Below are 17,581 nucleotides of genomic sequence, written 5' to 3' on the forward strand. Positions count from 1 at the left end.
CACCTGTGCATGTAAAATTACCTATGCCTTCCATGACCCCATCCAAGTCCTATAACTATTGAATACCAGGGTTTGGACTCCATGTTTGCTGGGAGTTCGCATGACAAGCTTGCTGGTCTTGACCTACCCTGGGGTTCCCACCACCTCTTGCTCCCATGGCCTGCTCCCCTCAGGTACCTGACCTTTTCAAAGCACTGCAGTCCTGTGGGTCTCTGCTCCATTGATCACCCTCATGTCTGGCCCGGATCTTGCTCTGCTGTCTTCTCCTGTTCTGTCATCCTCCTGGGTCCCTCTTGGGCAAGCCAGGAAACAGCTGGGTTTCACCCCGGCTGCCCTGATATGAGCCTTCAAGACTAGCTGCCCAGGGCCAGAGGTGGATCAGGGCCAGGGGCCGAGGGGGCCTGATGAGTGAGGTCAGGTCAGAGAGGACCAGGGCTGAGGGTAAGATGGGCCCTGGCCCACCAAGATGAGGCCTGGCCATGGCAGGGGCTGAAGGCTCTCTGGATGGGGCTGTGGTTGGGTGGCAGTCCCACAGTGCCTGGTTCCCCTGCAGGAAAGCCACAGTCAGTCAGTGGCCCTGTGGGTGGCATTGCAGGTGTGTGGTGGGGTGGGGCATTGTAGGGCACAGTTGCATTTCTGGGGGGAGGCTTCCTGGCAGGCAGGCAACCAGTGAGGTGCTGCCTGTTCCTTCATTCCTGCCAGTCACATGCCTACTTGCTCTTGGGGTTGGCTATTTGTGTATTGGCTTGGCTTTCCCCCCCTTGCTCCTCTTGCTTTGGCTGGTGCTGGTGATTTCTAATGCTCAACGAAGGCAGCGTCTTGTCTTAGGTGGCTTTCCTGGAGAGGCTGGGGGGTAGGGAGGGAGGCCGCTATACTTGTTGGCAACAGGGGCTGCCCCAGCCTGCCATCTGCCAGACTGGCAGGGAGGTGAGTGTGCACCCATGCATTGGCCTAAGCCCCTTCCAGCCTCCCTGTGAACTGGCTGGCCCCAATTTGCATAGGGCCTGACCACCCCCCCCCCCCCCCCCCAGCGGTCACCCAGGAGTAGTGACTCGGGGCCCAGGCCTGTGCTGCTCTTGGATCTGAGTGGGGAGTTCCCCTAGTAGGGGAGCAGGCATCTGGCTCAGCAGCACTGCAATACTAGGCTGATACCTGGAGTGGTTGAAGCAAACCTGGAGGCCCTCTCCCTGTGCCAAGAATGCTTTTAATGCATCAGTGTTCCCATCAAGGATGTTATCAGCAATTAAACTGATAAGAACAGATTTCAATTTTATTAGTGGATGTTAAGAGTTATGAACCAAAAAGATGACAAAGCCAGTAAGGAAATATAGACCGCCTGAGGGAGGGACTAACAAAAGAGGGATGGGGGATGAGGAGGGGAATTCAACTAGGTTTCAAAAAATATGATGTTATCCAACTAAGCCAGGGGGTGGGGACAGGGGAGGCAGGGGGGTTGCAACACCAAGACAGAGGAGAGATGCACACAAATCAGTACAACGGTCTCTAATGGAGAGAGTAGGCTGAAGACCGTTTCCTCAGTCAATATATAGAGTCTCATTGCAGGGTTCCTCTTCCAGTGGACCGGGGTGGTCCATTTTTGAACCTTCTGCTCAAAGTCTATCAATTGCAGCACCAGGTTCAGGTGGTCCCCTGAGTCCAGTCCAGTGACAGTCGGTCTGGGGGGTCGGAGTACTGGTGATAGCGCGTGATGTGCTCCACGTAGATGTCGTGGGACCAGTGGATCATGTCTGATGCCATGAGGCAGGGCATCAGTTTGGCATAGGGGTGGGAGATGCAGCAGGCATGCAGGACGATCTCATTGCTGGGATCCCAGGGTCTAAGCGTTGCCACAGTGACCACATGGACTGTGCTGTTATAGCCACGGCCTCTCAAGATGTTGGCCAGCGGGGTGTACTTCTCCCGCTTGTGAGCCCGGACATTGGTGAAGGCTTGGCGCCAGTTCTTGAAGGGGATGGTTACGTCCATGATCGTGCCCTTCTTGGCCTCTTCGCTCATGCTGATTGTTGGGTCACATCTGGCTCTCGGGCCAGGACAGTGCGGTTCACAGAGATCTCCCCCGCTGTGGCTGGGATGGCCCTCACCAGGTGGTCCTAGACAGCGTTGTGGTGGAGCTGCCAGGCTCTGGCATGCAGCTTGCAGCTGCACAGCACGTGGGGGAGGGTCTCCACTGTGTAGCCGCATCACTGGCATCTCTTGTCCCAGTGGCCAAAGTGGACGGCCCCATTCAGAGGCAGGCAGTTGAGGCGGGCGCGGTACAGGAAGTGCCAGTCTGCAAAGTGCATGACACTCCTGCTGGGTATCAAGTCATTGCTGGAGTCCCACTTCAAGGTGATGTCAAAGACCTTACCCTGGTTGGGTTTGGCCTTCAGGTCACCGGCATAGTTGTTTCGGTTGGGGTCCTTCAGGAACCGCTCCAGGAAGGTCCTCATGCAGGGTGTCACTGATGCGGTCGGCATGCAGGGCTGGTTCCAGGGAGACTCTTGGCACTCCTTGGTTCAGATCCAGGAGCAGCCAATGTGTTTCTGAAGGCGGCATGTGGTGTTGCGGGCTCGACTCCACAGTGATGCAAAGTCCTTGCTGTCTCTGCTGAACTCGCCCTCCAGCAGGCCACTGAGGAAGGTCGCCAAGCTGCATCCAGTTGGCTGTCTCGGGATCCTCTGTGGGTGATCTCCTCCAGGGTGCTGGCAGCAATGACATTTTACCATGGCATCTGGGCAGGTCAGGAGGCAAATGGCATATGTGACCACCACCATGTTGCAGAGGTCTCCCATGAGGGGGATGTTGTCACCTCCCTGCCAGTAGGGTATGTGCAGGACCTCGTTGCTGGCCTTTTAGTGGCAGGTGCAGTTGCTTCTTGAGCAGCCACTGGATCTTGGCATCCGCTTTCTTGAGGAGGGTCTTGGGGACCGCCGAGCCTCTCGGGATGAATACGACGTGGGGAATGAGGAAGGTGTTCCCTGCTGGCCCCCTGGCAGAAGATAAGTGCTGTGATGAGTCCAGCTTGCAGGCATCCTGCACAATCCCATTGGTGGCATCTTGTGGTATCTGCTTGGACCAGTGCCTGGTGGGCGTCTCTAGGTGGCAGTAGGTCTTACTATCACGCAGGTGCCTCATCTCTGTCCTGAGCTCTGTCCTGATCCTGGCCCTGGACTGTGAGGCTGGAGTCCAGGATGCGGCTCTTCTGCCTGCTGTCCATGTGCAGGGACGTGCACTTAGTGACGTTGAAGCGCAGACCCATCCACTTGGCCGCCTTGGATATCACGTCCAGCATCTGCTGCAGCTGGGTGGCATCAGGGATGAGGAGAACGAGACCATTGGTGTTGGGCAGGACACTCAACTTCTGGCCATACAGGAGGAGCCTGCTGGGGCAGGCTGTGGCTCAAAGGAGCAGTTCCATGGCTAAGCTGGGGCTGAGGGGGCAGTCCTGTCTCACCCCCAACTGGATGAGGATCTCCGTGGTCTCTACGTCAGTGGCACAGAAGGTCGTGGTGCATCCATGGCAGAGCTCTCGCACCACGATGATGCCACCCAGTAGGCCCAGCTCACGGAGGGTGCTGAAGATGTGGCGGTGGGGCATGGAGCCGAAGGCATTGGACATGTCCGGCCACACCACCGCACGCTGCTTCCTGGTCCTCTGGGCATTGTCCACTTCGATGGTTGCAGGATGTGGGGCGGCGGCTTCTGCTGCGGGGTAGAAGACCCTGCTGAAGTAGTTGAACAGAGTCTCTGGGGGGACCTGGCAGAAAGCTGACGGTCCCTCCAGGATCTCTCTCAGTGCCTTGGGATGGTTGGTCCAGTAGAGCTTCTGGAGCTAGGAGGCTGGTGCCGGGTCACAGCACTGTCACCTGGGTTGCCTCTGTGGCTGCAGTCTGTGGTCTTTGGGTGGCTCTGGGATCTTCAGTGGGCCAGCGGCGTCGGGTGGCCCTGGGGGTCCGGGAGGAGGACTTTCTGGTTCGGGCATCATGTCTGGTCGGGGATCCCTGGGCTTAGACCTGTGTGGTGGCATCTCTGGGGCAGGCCTCTCCATCAGGGGATCCATTGGACCAGACCTTCAGGGGGTTGTTAGCAGGGTGGCTGGTCTTTGCACTGTGGCTTGGGTCTGACAGGCAGTGGCAGCGTGCCAAGTCTTCTCTCGGCTCCATGGCCTTTGTATTCCTTGTGGTGCTTCTTCAGGAGCTTCAGGGTCTCGTACTCGGTGCCACAGAGGGTGCAAAAGAATGCTAGGCAGAGCTGGTGGAAGTGATGTAGGTGGTATTGCATGTCGTTGTGTGACCTGTGTTGTCTTTGTGGGTGGCAGGTCGGGCATGACAGCTTCTCGGGGAGGGGGAAGAGGAGGAATATGAGCACTGCCCTGTCTGCACCTCCCCCTGGGTCATCTGTAGGGGTATCTAGTGTTGGGGGTTCGGGGTTCCTCCACCAGGGGAGGGAGGGAGGGAGTCTTGGGGGGGGGGGAGGGGTCTTCCTTGGGACCACCAGGGTCTGCGGGCCATCGCTGCTCAGGGTACGCTGTTAGCACCGAGGGGCTGTGGGAGTTTGGAGGGGTCTGCCGTTTCTCAGGGGGCTCAACCATTGTCTGGGGAGTGTCCTCGGGATCTGGGGTCCTCTGCCGGGAGGTGGGTCTTGTCAGCTGGGGTTCTGGGCTCAGAGTCCTTCTGCCTCTGGGGGTCAATCAATGGCCAGGGGTCAACAGCCGCCTGTCGGCACCCCAACATTGTGGGGGGGGTTTGTCACCAGCTCGTGTTTGCTGGTTCACCCTCCTGGGAGGGTCCTCTGTGATGCCTAGTCAGCGGTCCGCCCTAACTGGGGTCTCCATGCGTGCCTTGCAGGTTCTCGACAGTGGATTGAGACGTCCTTGGGACCTGGGGGTGTTTATCCATGTTCTGTCCTCGGAGCACAGGTGTTCCCCTATTCTGACTGAGGGAAGACCCAAGGTCTTCAGCTACTAGCCTGAGCCAGGATTTTCACGTTATTGGGTAAGGCAAACCGCAAGACCCTTCAGCTACTCATCTGAGCGGCGCGGTCGCTTGTACGTCCGGAAGAGCGCCGGTTGCACTAGCAGCACTGCCTTCCCTAGTTCGTCATGCCTGACAAGCACCCATGCTGCACTGGAGGAAGGAAAAGCAAGCTGCTAGTCAGCTCACTTCTTATTGCTGTGGTTCTGGCAATCCACCAGACTGGGTTGGTGCTGGTCCTGCAGAAAGTGCAATAACAGGCCAGTGACAATTCATTTTCCCATATCTCTTCTTGAATCACTTTAAATCTTCTCAGAACTCTTCATCTTTACAAATAGTCTTTTTCCTTTTTCCATTTGTTCCTCATTTCCTTCATATATATAATTCCTTTGTCTCATATTCCCCGTTCTTATTTATATACAATCCATACATTGACTTTTTTCCCCCCTTTTAATGTCATCTTGCATCTTTCCCCACTTTATTTCCAGTTAACACTTTTTTTCGTAATGCATCATTTGTGATGCAGAATTCAATGTTTTGTACTGCTGTCTTCCCAATTTTTTTTCCCCACCTTTTCCATTTATCTCTCTTCCCTGATTCCCGACACTTTTCCTCTCCCTATCTTGGCCGGATGAAAGAAATTCCTGCCACCAAACGCTTTGCCACACCCTATTCCCTTCACTTCTTGTCCTTCCCCCAATGTAATCCTTGATATCATAATATCCTAGCTGTGTGCATGCCCTTTCCAGGAAATATACCCCCTTCCCTACCAACAAACATTGCTTTCTGTAGTGCCACCCTCATTCCCATCAAGATCACCAGTACTTCCCATTGCCTCTCTCCTCTTTTAACCAATCTATACACTGCACTTCCATAGGATTGGGCACAAAGGGTATCGTATCTCCCTTTAGAAATTCCCCTACTTTTCCCCACACCTCTCGCAAACGCACACTCCCAGAAGATGTGGTGAACCATTTCTTCCTGTGTGCAGAACTCTCCAGGGCACCCGCCCATCTCACCAGACCCCATCTATGTAGTACTTCCCTTACTGATAATACCCGTCTCACTATACACCATGCTACTTCCCCATGAACCCCTTTCCATCTTTCATCTGCTATTCCCTTCCACACCTCTCACCTGTTCCCATGTCGAATCCCTCATGTTTGTTAATCCATCTTTACCCCTAATTGTTTTGAAGATCACCCTTGCTTTTTGCAGTCCCTCCAGCCCCAATTTTTCCAAACCCTGTGCTCTTGCGAATGCCGCCAGTCTATCCACGTGCTGTGATGGTTTCTCTGCCCACGTTCCTGCCCATCTTTCTCCAAATATCCCCCATGCCCTCAGAACTCTGCCTCCTCAATACTTTGCAACCTTCCCTGCTATTTCTTCCCCTTTTCATGCCTCCCTTACTAATGCTGCCACCCCATGCCCATATACAAATGTTTCAACCTCTAGAAAACCCCACTGCCCTAATTCCCTTGCTTTATAAATCGCGCTATGTGCTCCCCTTTTTCCCTTTAGTTCCCCAGTAAAACGCGCACAATTCCTTTTTGTATCTGCCTTGCTTGTCTGCACAATGGAGGCTGTACCCACCCCATGAACAGAAGGGTTGGTAATATGACTGATTTGATTTAATTTTAATCTTCCCTGTCTTTTGCCAACCCTTTTCTCCCCCTCTTTATACAACAATACTATTACCCCTTCTGCAAACCCTTTCCCCCTTCCATCATTTCTTTAAACACTTCCTTTTATGTCTGTCCCCAACCACCCCCAAAATTTTTTGTAAAACTCCCCTGGTATCCCATCCACCCCTGGCACTTTATTTGTCTTCATTCCTTTCAGACGCTCTTCTATTTCTTCTGCTGTTAGCTCTTTCTCCAAATCTTCCCTTTCCTTTTCCTTCATTTGCTGTATTTCTTCCCCTTCTGCCATCTCTTCTTCCTCTTTTTTCCCTTTTACTATGCTGGTCCTTATAGAACCTTGTTACTTCTTTTAAAAGATCTGCTTCTGCTCCTTTACGACCTGCCCCCCTTCCATAACTATTTCCTTCATTTCTTTTTTCCCATTCCGAACCGTTTCTGCAAAACATCCGCTCCACTCCTCTCCTTTCTGCACCCACGGTGCCCGCGCCAAAAATATTCTTTCCCTTCCTCTCTGTTCAAACCACTCTTCCACCTTCCTCCATGCCATCCCCAGTTCCTCTTTTACATCTTCTCCTGCTTCTGCTTCCTTTACTAATCCTTGTACTCCTTGCTGCTTCTGTATCAAACTGTGCTTTGTCTGCTTTGCTCTTCCCCCCCCCTTCCTTCCTAAACCATTCTTTGATCCTTTCTTTCACCATTACCCACCACTCCCACTTTGTTTCAAACTACTTTTTCAATGTTCTCCATCCCTTATATTCTTCCACTAATTCCCTGCATCTCTCTCCATCTTCTAGGTCTTTCAAAATCAATTTCCATACCCGCTTCCCCTCGTCCGATCTCCATTCCTAAGATGTTATGATCCGACATTCCCACTTCCCTTATCTCCTTTTGCACCCTCAATCCTTCTGACATAAACACAAAATCTATCCCTGATCTTCTCCTCCCTGGCCCCATCCTTGTACAGACAGCCTCCCCTTTCCAAATATCTTTCAGTCCTTCTTCCTGTGCCCATCTCCCTAGCAATCTCCCTGTCCCATCCAGTTCTCCCTCATGTTCTTCCCCTACCCTGTCCCCTTTTTCTCTGATGCAGTTGAAATCCCCCACCACAACTCTGTCCCCCTCCCCCACAACACACTCCCAGTTTCTTAAACAAGCCCATCCTCTCTCCTGTCACCCCCGGTGCATACATGTTCCAGATGGTGACTGTCTCCCCTTCCCACTCCAGCACCATCTTCTGTACCTGCCCCTACACCAGCACTTGTCCTTCCCCAATCAAAATTCCCACCCCCAGGTTTTGGTCCCCTCCTGCTCCCGCCCACCAGGAAGGTCCCCACTGCCACTGCTTTCTTAACCAGCTCCACTCTCTTCCCCACCCTATCCCACACTCCTGCACACACAGCACTTCTGCTTCTGTTGTTTCTAGTATCTTTTTAATCCTCTCCCATCTCTGCTTCCTCAACCAACTCCTCACCTTCCACAATATTATTCTTCGTGTTTTCCTCATCTCCTTACTCATGGATGACCTTTCCCTTATGCCCCCTTTCCTGCCCTGCCCTGCCCTTCCACCCAGTGACCTCGTCTCCCTCATGCCCGTCACGTGAGCTAAGTTAACGATTGCCGCCAGGCTGAAATAACCCTCTGCTCCTTTGCTCTCTTCCCCCTCCCTTCCAGGCTCTGTTCCCCTGCTGCGGGTTCCCCTGGGTGTTTCCTCCCCCCGCCTTGTCTCCCACCCCTTTCCTCTTCATCCTCTTCCCATCCCTGTTTTGTTTTCCCTCCCTTTGCCCCTTTCTTTTCTCTCTTTGGCTTCTCTGTCCCACTCGCTGCCTGCCCCAGCGGGATCTCCTGACTCCCTCTTGAGCAGGACTTGTCATTCTTCGAAGCTGGTTGTGTCCCTGCCTGTTTCCTCCTTCTTTCCTGCCCTCAGGCTCCCTCTCGACCACGATTTTCAACCGTGGAGGTGGCCAGTCTCTCTCTAGCTCTTCCAGCATTTCTAACCCCATTGCCAGCTCCAGCCCCTCCCCTGCCTCTTTCCCCACACACAGATGCTTCCCTGTGCTCTGAGACCTCATTAGCAGATATGCCTGACTCATTGTCTGCCTCCATCTCGCCCTCTTGAGCTTCTCTTTCCTTCTCTCTTGGTTTTTCGCCTTGTTCGCATAAGAATACAGGCACTCTCTATATGTGTGCCCCTCTTCCCCACATGTGTTACACTTCATCTGTTTCTTGCGCTCGTTTGCCCTGTGTCCCATCTCCCCACATTTGAAACGCCTGGTTTGTGCACAGAAAGCCGCAATGTGCCCTCCTTTCCCACATCTACCGCATAACTGTGGCTGCCCAACATAGTTTGCGTAGCCTGTATGGGGCCCTAGGTAGAAGTTTGATGCTGTGTGTCTTACTCCTCCAAAATTGGGGTCCTCCATTAATATTACTTTTGCTCTCCAGGACCCTGTCCAGATCTTGTGGGTGGAAAGAGTTATGGAAAAATACCTCACCCTGTGCACTTGGCCCCCAAGCATCTTTCTACATCCTCTCTTTCTAATTCATGGTTAAACGTTCTCAGAAACAGTACTCTCTCCTGTTTCAAACCGCAATCCTTTCCATTTCACTTCTTTTGTAAGTTGCCCTTGTCTCTCCCAGAACTCCTCATTGGCTTTTCTTTCCAAAAAGTTAACCCCCAAACATCAGAATTTTCATGAACAATCCCAATGCTTAAATCTCTAGGATTCAGCCCAGTATCTTTAAGCAATAACTTCTCCATAAACTGTGTTCTTGTGAGCAGAGTCGCTCCTTCAAAGCCTTCTTTCAGTAAGAATACTTTACTTTATTAACAAAGTATCAAAAACGTATAAAACACGAAGCCCAAACAGAAATCACAAACTATCATGCAATCCATTTTACAAACTCGAGCAGTTTTCCCCTTTTACACCTATTCTAAACATTTCACATCTATTACTGTCGCTTTTCCCCTCCCCCACAAAAAAGAAACGGCTATTAGTGCATTCCCGCCCCTTTTTCCCCCCTTACTTCTGCTTTTTTAACATTTACACTCACTCTCTATTGCATCTAAAAATACATAGTTCCAACACCTTTATACTCCGAAATCTCCGCTTCATTCCCATTATACATTTCTCCATTTGCTTCCCCCTCCTCCCTCTTGGTCAACCTCCTCCAATCGATTCCTTTCCATTTCTTTTTCTCTTTATTTTTGTAATATCGCAACTCTGCGTACATCAACTGAACGCATTCCCTTGATGTAAAATATAAACCCTTCTGCACTAATAAACACCTCCCTTTCCACACCGCACCCGTGTACATGACAACAGAACTCTTCTCCCACTCCTTCTCCCTGTGACTTAGCAACCCAGACATTGCACCTTCAAAAGGAACACACTCTCTTTCCCCCCCCCCCCAGCTGCTTTACAAAACCTATCTACTTGCTGCCACACCCTCTGTGCAAACTGGCACTCCCACACCACGTGATCTATCACTTCTACCCCTGTGCATATTTTCCTCGGGCACTTGGCCTAGCGAATTAAGCCTCATCTGCTTTGCTCTGGCCTTACTGGTAGTATCTTCCTCAACACCCGCCATGCAAAATCTTCATGCTCTCCTTTCCACACCCTCCCTACCTGTGCCCATGACAACTCCCCAATATCTGTCATCCCATCCTTCCCCTGCTCTCCCTCAACATCCTCTTTGCCTCCCCCAACCCCTCACAACCTAATCTGGCCAACCCCTTTGCCCTCAAAAAGTTCCACCCCCATACATACCACCTCGCAGGGTTTTTCTGCCCACAAACCCATCCACTGCCCCGCCCCGCCCCCTGTGTAATCCCAACCTCCTCAGATACCTCCCTGCCCAATACTGACAACCCCCCCCACTTTCCCTCCCCTCCTCCATCCTTGCCACCCGCACCACTGTCTTCCAAAAATGACCATAAACAAAAGCCTCTAACTCTGGTAACCCCCACCCTCCCAACTCTCTTCTTTCTTATACAACTCCTTTCTCACCACCCTCTGTCTCTCCTCCCCCCAAAAATAAACACACTTCCATCTGTACCCGCCTTACCTGTAACCAGGCTGGCGGGTACACTACTGCTACAAACAACACTGTTAGCAGTAACACTTGCTTTGCCACCCTGACCTTCCCCCCCAAAAACAACCCCCGCATCCCCCCCATAGCCCTAATCCTCTCTTCACCCTCCCTCTGACCTCCTCCCACGCCTGTTCCCCTTTCCCCTCCACATCCATGTGCACCCCCAAAACTTTTATCCCCCCCCGCTCCACCTTCTGCCCTTTATCCCCCAAACCCCTCCACTCCCCTACTGCTAACATTTTCCTCTTCCGCTATTTACCTGGGATCCCGCTGCCTCCCCATGCTCGCTAATCCTGTCTACTACCTGCCTCACCGATCCCTCATCCCAAGCCACAAATGTGACGTCGTCCATATACAATGTCACCCTTAGCTCCCCTCCCCCTGGCACCGCTATCCCCCTCGCCCTTTTCTCCCTTCTAACCCACTGTGCCAGCGGCTCCATCCCACAGACAAACAACCCTGGAGACAAGGGGCACCCCTGATGCACCCCTCTCTCTATCCTAAACTCTTCCCCCAAAAACCCCTTCAACACCCTACTTCATGTCCTCCCATACAGTGCTCTCGCCCACCCTTCAAACTTCCCTGGAAACCCCGTTGTTTCCAAAACTCTCAACACAATTGTGCGCCACACTGTCATATGCATTCTCCAAATCCGTGCTCCCCATCACCACCCCCTTTTCCCCACACGTATTTTAACATGTTCCGCAACACGCACTCCAGCGAGCTGCTGAGGAAGGTGGCCCAGTCACGTCCGGTGGGCTGCCTCCCGATCCTCTTGTGGGCGGTCTCCTCCAGGGCACTGGCAGCGATGGTACGTACCATGGGGTCTCCCATGCTGGGTATGTTGGCACCTTCCTGCCAGTAGGGGATGTGCAGGACCTCATTGCTGGCCCTTAGTGGCAGGTGCAGCCACCGCTTGAGTAGCGGCCGGATCTTGGCGTCCGCCTTCTTGAGCGGGGTCTTGGGGACCGCTGAGCCTTTCAGGATGAACTCGACGTGGGGGATGTGGAAGGTTTTCACCGCGTCTGTCTTCTGCCAGGGGGCCAGCAGGCTCAAGTCCAGCTTGTGGGCATCCTGCATGATCCCTTTGATGGCCTCTTCTGGCATCTGCTTGGCCTGGTGGCTGGTGGGCGTCCCCAGGTGGCAGTAGGCCTCGCGGTCACGCAGGTGCCTCATTGCCTGGCCCTGGATCGTGAGGGTGCAGTCCAGGACGCAGCTCTTCTGCTGGCCATCGGTGTGCAGAGAGGAGCACGTGGCAACACTGAAGCGCGGGTCCATCCACCTGGCTGCCTCAGATGTCGTGTCCCGCATCTGCTGCAGCTGGGTGGCATCAGGGGTGAGGAGAACGAGGTCCTCAGTGTAGGCCAGGATGCTTAACTTCTGGCTGTACAGGTGGAGCCTGCTGGGGCTGCCTACCATGGCTCGAAGGAGTAGTTCCATGGCTAAGCTGAAGATGATGGGGCTGAGGGGGCATCCCTGTCTCATCCCCATCCGGGGGGCGGTCTCTACAGTCTCTCCATCAGTGGCGCGGACAGTCATGGTGTATCCATGGTAGAGCTCTCACCCCAGGTGGATGAGGCTGTCTGGTAGGCCCAGCTCATGGAGGGTGCCGAAGTCGTGGTGTTGGGGCATGGAGCCAAAGACGTTGGAGATGTCCAGCCATGCCACCATGCACTGGTTCCTGGTCCTCCAGGCCTTGCCTAAAGCTACCTGGAGGGTGAAGTTATGTTTGTAGCAGCCCTCCATTGACATGAAGCCCTTCTGCCTCCAACTGCTGGCCCCACCAGTCACTGCCCAGTCTGTGAAGCAGGCCACCAGGCAGCTGGCGTACAGCTTGGTGATGGTGGAGCACAGGGCGATGGGTTTCCAGTTGTCCAGGTCAGTCAGGTCTCCCCTACTGTGGATGAGGACCATGATATCCCTGTTCTAGGTGGTGGGTGTGTGCCAGGATTCTCTGCACTTGTTAAAAAGAAAGAAAGAACAAGGCAGCCTGAGTCATGTTTTTTGGGAAGACTATACTTGATACTGTCCCTGCCAGGGGCAGTGTCCCTGGTCCTCTTGAGGTGGGTTTCCACTTCCTGTGGCATGAAGGTGTCCTTGAACCTTTCTGCTGGGGGGCCAGTGGTCAATGCTCCAGCAGTTGCAGGGCGTGGGGCAGCAGCTTCTGCTGGGGGGTTGAAGACCCTGCTGAAATAATTAAACAGTTTCCTGGGGGACTGGGCAGAAAGCTGAGGATCCCTCCAGGATCGCTCTCACTGCCTTGGGACAGTTGGCCTGGTACAGCTTCTGGATCTGGGAGGTTGCCACTGGGTCATAGGGCTGGCACCTGGGTTGCATCTGTGGCTGTGGTCTGTAGTTTTGTTGTTGTTGCCCCCGCAGGGTCGGCCAGGCCAAGCACCCGCTGAGAGCTCCTCTGTGAGGTGGGCCACCAAGGCCTTGAAAATGGGGGTCTGGGAGAGCTCCACCAGCCAGAGGGTTTACCATGAGGTGGGCTTCCTTTGCTGATGGGTGGGCTCTACACCTGGAGATCCTGGCATGCTCAGGAGCTGGGAGGATCCCAGTGGCTTTTCCTCCAGATGGCCCTGGGATCCTCAGTAGATCAGGGGCATTGGGTGGCCCCAGGTGTCGAGGAGGAGGGCCGTGTGGTTGGGGCATTGCGTCCAGTCAGGGATCCCTGGCCATAGACCTGCGTCATGTTATTGTTGGGACAGATCTCTCCACTGGGGGCCCCGGAGTTCTGGTCCAGTGGGGTTGTCAGTGGGGTGGCCAGTCTGGGTCTTCGCACCATGGCCTGGGTCTGACAGGCCGGGGCAATGGACCTCGCCAGCATGCCGGGTCTCCTCTTGGCTCCATGGCCTCTGCATCCTTTCTGGTGGTTCTTCAAGAGCTTCAGTGCCGCAGAGGGCATAATAGAATGCTAGGTGCAGCTGGTGGAAGTGCCATAGGTGCTTGTGCAGGTCACTGTGTGATGGCAGGTTGGGCATAGCAGCTTTGCAAGGAGGGAAAGGGAAGGAACGTGAGCACTGCCACGTCTGCACTTTTGCCTGGGTCATCCATCGGAGAGTCTGGTGGCAGGGGGTCCAGAGCTCCCCCACCATGGTGGGGAGGCCCTCGGTGGGGGGGGGGGGGGGGGGGTGTTTAGGACCACAGCGGTCTAGGGGCCATTGCCACTTAGGGCCTGCTGTCATCGCTGAGCAGCTGTGGTAGTCCAGAGGGATCTGCCATCACTCCGGGTGCTCCACTGTCATCTGGGGGGCTTTGGGATCTGGGGTCCTCTGCCTGGAGGTGGCTCTTGTCAGCCAGGATTCCTGGCTCTAAGAGTCGCTCTTCCTCCCGGAGTCTGCCGCTGGCTGGGGGTCCACCACCATCTGTCAGGGTCCCGACATTGCAGGGAGTGCGTTGGGGTTCATTGCCAACTCGCGTTCGCTGGCTCACCCCCATGTGAGGGTCCTCCATACCCCTTAGTTGGTGGTCTGTCCCAGCTGGGGGTCTCCTGATGTGCCTCAAGTGTACTTGTCAGTGGATCAGGGCCTCCTAGGGTCCTGGGGTGTTTATCCATGTTCTGTCCTCAAAGTACAGGCGTTCACCTACTCTGACCAAGGGGCGATGCCAGGTCTTTGGCTACTAGCCCAAGTCAGGGTTTTCGCATAATCTGTTCTGGTGAACCGTAAGACCCTTTAGCTACTCAGCTGAGCAGTGCTGTCGCTTGCGCAACCGGCACTCTTTCGGATGTCTTGGTGGCACCGCCTTCCCTAGCCCGTCAGCACTGACAAGAACCCACACTGCACCAGAGGAAAGAAAAACAAGCTGCTAGTTGACTCGCTTTTTTTTTTTTTTTTTTTACGGCTGTTGTTATGGCAGTCTGCTGGACTGGGTTGGTGCTGGTCCTGGAGGAGATGCAATACTAGGCCCAGTGCAGGGAAAGAAGTGATTCTTGGTCTTTCCAGCAATTTTTAAGCTGGTAAGAATGGATATTTTTCTTTTTTGTGTTAGTAATGCATAAAACACCCGAACAAAACCATAAAATGCAGAAAACACTAACTCCATGAGAATCCATTTCTTCTTCACAACTAACTTTTACGCTATCCTCTACCTAGCCATCTCATCGAGCCTTTAACCAGAGAAACGGTAACCTAACTCGAAAGTGATAGCATGAGAAGCCCACTCTCTTTGTTTTAAAAAAAACAAAACAAAAAACCCCAATTTAGACACGTTCAGGCTTCTCTTTACATGTCTTTTCCCTCCTATTAAAACACTTCTCCTTCCCCCCTGACCCCCCACCATACATTCTTTACCCCACCCCCGTGGGATAAAACAACCCCTTCCAACTCACCATTTCCCAATCCCTGCCCTCCTATATACCCCTTCATTTCATGGTATGCCAACGGCAAACGTTCCTGGACAGTGTAAAATAAACCCCTCAAAACTAATAGCCGCCTCACCTTCCAAATTGCCACTTCTCACTTTCTTCACATAGGGAAAGTGGCACTTTTTCTGTATGTGCCCCTCTTCCCCACATGCCCCACAAGTGACTTTCCTCATGCTCACAGCCCCTGCTCTGTGCTTCTTTTCCCCGCAGCGAAGATAAATGGTGTGCTGGGAAAAAGCTGCTATGTGCCTTGCCCTGCCCTCCCCTCGCACATTTGCTACAAACCTTCAGCTGTCCAAAGTAATGTAAATAACCCCTTTGCGGACCTATTTGGATTGCAGAGGGCTGGGGGGCAGGGGCTGCGGGTGGGAATGGAGAGGTGCCGGGCGGGAGGCCCCACTGGTGTCTGGGCTGTTGGGACACGCTCAGGCCAACACCGCCTGGCCATGGGTGGGGCTGTGGGGCCCGGGGCCAAGCGCAGGGCAGTGTGGTGGGGCTGGGGGGCAGTGGGGGAGCCGTGTCCCCTGTGGGTGCCGTGGGGGAGGGGAGTCGGTGCTGTGGGGACAGTAGAGGCACCTAAGGGCAGGGACCTGGGCCGCGATCTGGCTGCCATGAACCCGTGCTGGTTTCCCCTCAGCATAATTTCTCCTGCCGGGCTCTCGCATATGTGAGCATTGATAATTTTTTCAAAGACTTTGCCAAGGATGGAGGTGAGACTGACTGGCCTATAGTTGCCCGGGTCCTCCTTCCTCCCCTTCTTGAAAATGGGGACCACATTGGCCCTTTTCCAGTCCTCCGGGACTTGGCCCGTGTGCCACGAGCGTTCAAATATTCCCGCCAGTGGCTCTGCAATGATGTCGGCCAGTGCCTTCAGCACCCTCGGATGGATCTCATCCGGGCCTGCCGACTTAAAGGCATCCAGTTGTTCCAAGTGACTCTGCACCATCTCAGGGTCTACGCATGGCAGTCTGGCGCCTTGCTGCTGCCTCTCTACAACCCCAGTGAGCGACTTGTCCTGCCCCTTGCTTAGGAACAGAGGCAAAGAACTCGTTGAGGAGTTCAGCCTTGTCCCCCCCGTCCGTCACCAATTGCTTCTGCCCATTTAGCAGGGGTCCTATTCCTCCCTGGGCCTTCCTTTTACTCCCTATATATCTAAAGAAGAATGTCTTGTCCTTTACTTGGGATGCCATCCTCAGCTCCATGGTAGCTTTGGCCCATCTAACTGCCTACAAGCACGAGCAGAGGAGGTATATTCGTCTTTGGTGATCTCTCCCTGTTTTCACTTTTTATGTGCTCTCCTTTTGGCCCTTAGGCTGCCCTGGATTTCTGCGGTCAGCCAAGGAAGCCTCCTGGCCCCTTTCCCTCTTTTACCCCGCATGGGGATCGTCTCGCTTTGTGCCTGAACGATCGTTTCCTTAAGGCACAGCCACCCTTCTTGGGCTTCCATCATTTCAAAACTACTCTGCAGTGCGTCCTTGACTAATCGCCTGAGTTCACTTAAATCAGCTTTCCTAAAGTCTAGTACTTTCACTCTACTAGTTACCTTACCCACTCGACGTCCTATGGTGAATTCTGTTATTAGGTGATCACTGTCCCCCAGATGGCTACCGATCTGTAGGTCCCCTACCATGTCATCCCCCATTGCCAATACCAGATCCAGTATGGCATTCCCCCTAGTGGGACCATGTACCTCCTGTGTCAGGTGGAGGTCCTGTACACAGGTTAGAAACCTGCGTGAGTGGTGGGACTCCAGACACTTCATAGATGAGAAAGGGACATGATGTGGTGGGGACAGAAGAAAGGGAAGGTGATGATTTTACTCATTCCAAAACTAGGTCTTACTTTGTAAAGCTGTATTCCTGCTGGGAGTCCCTTCCCTACTCAACCTTGAGTATATCTATATCTGTACCTATAGCTATATCTATATCCTCCATAATGGTCCAAAGAATTTTGGAGAAAACTCAAACGAATTGGAAATCGCTGGGTATTCGTTTCTCTGAAGAGTCTCACAAGTAGGCTGCTCGTTCTCCACGCACGCTTTCTGCTGGACTTGTTTCCCCAGTACCAAGTGTTATTTGTGACAAATCTGATTAGGAACAAATTGTAAAAACGGCTCTCTATTTTCTTCATTTCCTATTGCAGTTTTCTGAGCAGCGGGTTGGGGTCCTGACGCCGGAGTCATTCAAGAGCTAACTGTCTGCTTTCCTAGCAATTATTTTCACTTTCCCGAGGGATGTCTGAACACCTGACGGCTGCTTGAGCATCCCAGGGCCAGCCACGTAGAAAAACACCAGCTAATTCCTAATGTTATCATAATTTCAGCAAAATATTAATAAATGTTGAATCGAAGAAGCATTCTGCCTTTTGAAAAGACATCTTGTTCAGGAGAGTACAACTGTTTAAAAAAATGACCTTTACCAGGACTTTTTAACTAATAAATATTTAATTGTCTTAAATAATAGGAACATAAACGTTTTAACTATATACATTTTGTCATCTCA

The 17,581-nt window shown here is 53.1% G+C and overlaps 1 non-coding gene across 1 annotated transcript; it reads right to left on the reverse strand.

The window, feature by feature from the left end:
• Positions 1-1,107: 1,107 nt before the first annotated feature.
• On the reverse strand, positions 1,108-1,294 carry LOC132247937 (U2 spliceosomal RNA). The gene has a single exon (XR_009459323.1). It is a non-coding gene; the product is annotated as a U2 spliceosomal RNA (small nuclear RNA).
• Between the last annotated feature and the right edge of the window lie 16,287 nt (positions 1,295-17,581).

Source organism: Alligator mississippiensis, chromosome 1 (genome assembly GCF_030867095.1).
Source record: "Alligator mississippiensis isolate rAllMis1 chromosome 1, rAllMis1, whole genome shotgun sequence".
NCBI classification, from domain to species: domain Eukaryota; kingdom Metazoa; phylum Chordata; order Crocodylia; family Alligatoridae; genus Alligator; species Alligator mississippiensis.